Source organism: Manis javanica, chromosome 6 (assembly GCF_040802235.1).
Source record: "Manis javanica isolate MJ-LG chromosome 6, MJ_LKY, whole genome shotgun sequence".
NCBI classification, from domain to species: domain Eukaryota; kingdom Metazoa; phylum Chordata; class Mammalia; order Pholidota; family Manidae; genus Manis; species Manis javanica.
The window spans coordinates 129,959,070-129,962,923 of NC_133161.1; positions in this window are offsets into that span (position 1 = coordinate 129,959,070).

Consider the following 3,854-nt stretch of genomic DNA (forward strand, 5'->3'; position numbering starts at 1 on the left):
CACCTGCCTGTGCCTAATCGACAAATATCCTAGGGAGCCCCACACTTGAAAGGACCTCCAGAAACATAATCCCGGGAGCTGCTGTCTGGTGTTCCTGGGGAACGCTCAGCTGCGACGTCGGGACTGGCCTTCACTGGCAGGCTGCCGGGGAAGTCTGGGAGGCTTTAGCCAGTTCTCAAAGGCTCCCTTGTGACTTTTCACTTTCTGGCACCTGTTACATGACTCATATGGTGTCTTCTTTTCAAAGCCTAATATTTCAGAGACTCAGCTGACTCAGAGGAAAGCAAATGGGCCATGAGGTGTGTGCAGAGCAGTCTGTTGTGATGGGATTTATTGAGTTTTAAGAAAATAGGACTTAAGGGTAGATAAGAGGCAGAATTCTGAGGATCTTAAGTTCAGAGCCTTCCCAGGACCTGATGTTCAACAGCTATTGTCAAAATCAATTTCAGGTGAAGCTTTGGCATCTACATTTACTCACCGTTTAAAAAACGAACCGTGCAGCAATTGTTAAGGAAAGAGAACCAACCCTGGAGTCTCCTATAATAATAAAGATATATATTTCTATGATACTTTGTAGTTTATGAAGTATATTATCTCATTTGATCCTTACAAAAATGCTATGAGTTTGATACTTTCATTATCCACATTTGGTATATAAGGAATTAAAGCTCACAAAAGTTTAAAGATTTTCCCAAAAGTGTCGTAGGAGAACAAAGACTTGAACCCAGGTCTACAGAATCCAGAATATAGGCTTAAAAACAAACACACACACACACAACCAAAAAAACTAAAACCCTGTACCATAGCTCTTATAGAAGTACTTTAGTGCAGAACTCACAGCAAACTTGATCTTGAGCTCCTTATTCTTTCCAAAGATGCCAGAAGCTCTGGAAGCTCTTGTTAGGACATGGCCTCTCCTACATGACATGGAATCTGTGGAATGGTTCTAGATAGCGATGTTCCAAATTAGTCATTGTTCAAAACAGCACTGAATGGAAATTCTTTGTGCACCCATAAAGTTAAAAAAAAACCAGTTATATGAAATATTGGACCATCTTAGTGTGCCTTTTCCTACCCAAGAGAGAATCAAATACTCGCTAAGAGATCAGGGGCTGAGACTCTTGTTGTCAAAGTCTAGAGGATGTGGGTGTACCTGCCAATACTCCAGTCTATGCAGTGTTTGAGAAGATCAGGTGAATGCCTGTATGTGAAAGTACTTCTGCGAACTCTAGACATATATGGGTGAGTCTGCCATCTTCAGATGAAAAGGAAGCTGAAAATTTTTCAGATGGACAAGGAGTATCCAAAATCACACTTGTATTTAGGAAGTACTTATTAACATATAAGAGAATCTTGATAAGAGCTGGTGCAAAACATGTTTAGGCATCACCCTACATCCCCACCACCAAATTACGGTATTTATTCTCAAAGCCTTTTTCATTAAGCATGAATTACATTTTTGTACACTTGTAAAATCATGTACATTTACCTCTGAGTGGTTACATGGGCTAAAGCCCCTTTGCTACCCATGTAAACTCCTCCTTCATTGCCCAAGAGCCTTCTGGTTGTGGTTAAGGGACCTATGAGGCAGGACCCCTTTGGCTGGGGCAGTCTGGCCAGCTGTCCATAGGGTTGGAAAAGTGAGCTTTCTGGGGGTATAACTATATCAAGATGAAAAGAAGAAAGACTGGTCTTGAAGGGCCAAATCTTAAAAAACCAGAAGACACTTAATGTGTATGTGCACCAATTGGAGTGGGGAGCAGAGAGGGTGAAAAGACACCAAGCAAGCGGGTCAGAAGGAGGGAGTGGGGCTTGCCAATGACAAGGGCAGCCCAGAAGCAAAGTCCGCAAGCTCTGAGCACCTCCCAGGATGCCTCTTTCTTAAGGTTTGAATCTGAGTGATCCACTAAGTGGGCCAAAACAGGACACACAGGATAAGGAGGTCTCTTAAATTTATTAATTAATCATCAAAATTATATCTTTTGATCCACCTGATTAATATGGTATCTTTATAAAAACGATCTCCTATCTAAAAAATTGTTATGAAATCTTGGAGACAGCATACAATTTTCCATCATACTCAAGCCTCTAAAGTCCAAACGTGTTGTCAGCATCTGCTTTGGATGTAGATTGCAGATGGGTTGAGATCAGCCAAAGATGACGCTAGGATGACAGGCAGGCTTCTTGGAGGCTGTACCTAGTGAGTGTGAATTGGGGAAAAGTGGGTGATCATTTTAGTCCAAGGCCTGTGGATCAACTATGGGGGCCCAGACATTCTGCCTCATCTATACACTGGGATCAACTAGTTTGGGGCACTAATTCATATTCCCTTAACTCCAGAAGAGGCTGAGTAGTTAAGAAGAATGACTATTTACAGTGGGGCCATCATCATTTTCCACTGCTACAACATGCATACTCTCCATCTAGTTACCTGTCTGTGGATAACAGGGTTCTTGGGAAACTGAATCTGTCATAAAACCGTGGCCTTAGCAAGGAAGGGTCCTAGAGGGAAAATGCCTCTCTATTCCAGAGGTCAGAAATGCTCGTGCCTCCCTTTCTGGAGTGCTGGAGACACACAGAGCGCCTGCTCCCAGAGCCTCCTGTCTCTAGACTCAAGGTCCACCCATGCCTCAATTCTTCAGATACATCACCACCACTGATGAGGCTCTGGATTCCTTCATTTTCACTCACTGCCAGACTGTACTTTAACCCTAGTCCTTCCAGCTCTGATCTAAAAACATCCTGAGCTCTAAGGCAACTTCCAGCCCATTTCATCCAAGATGTGTGGATATTGTTACCAATCCTAGCTGTATCAACAATTGACCTTTCAGTGCACTTACCTGCAACAGACATGGGGATGCACGCTTTTATCTTCATTAGCTCATGGAGTCCTCACCACAGCCCTCCCAGGTAGGTGCTATGATGAACCCCACCTTACAGATGAGGAAGCCGAGACTCTGGGTGCTGACTTGCCCAGCACCACACAGCTGTTAGGTGGTCGAGTCAGGATTCGAGCCTGAGTCATTTGGACTCCAGAACCTGGGCTCTTAACCATCAGGTATTTACTGCCTCCGGGACTGACCTTGATCCGCCTCCTGACAGGGAGACTCCTATTCATGGAACACATCAATGATGACAAATGGTCATGAATGCTTTCTGTGCTGAAATTCAAGCATTAAAAATAATCGACTTGGAATGTAATTGTTAGAATTCAAGCCATGATCTGGAGGAAAATACCTCCAGAGACAACGAGATGTCTAAGAATCCATGACAAGTCAAGCAGTCCATACTGCGTTGCTCTTAAGTGTAACATTTTGAAAAACATGGATCGTGTGGTGAGCTTTGGAAAAATGTTTAACAAGACACAGACTCATGCATAAGACCTCGCTCACACTGGGAAAGCAGCCAAGAACTCCTGCTGCCTCCATCCCAGAGGAGGTGCCCTATGAAAGACCACAGAAAGGACAGGTCCTCCCCCAGAGAGGGCTCGTTGTTTCTCGCACTGTAAGAGTCTCCTAATGACAAGCAATCAGTAAGATTGTTTCTATTATTTTCTATGTGATTCAGAATTAGTGAAATGATAAGCCTTTCATGCTTATTTATGAAGGACATGTCACATATACTTGGTGTCCCAAATAGCTTTTCAGAGAAACAACATTGAAAATTAGTAATATGGCCCATTTTATGATCTAACCTTGTTTTCTCACATATGATTCAAAATGTTTAAAAAAACTGAAAAATCCAGATTTATGAATCAGGAAGAAAATGGAAAAAAGTAAAAATTACAGATAATCCCCAAACCTTATTTCAATCACTAGGAGTCTTCCTTTTTAGATACTTCACAGAACAGCTAA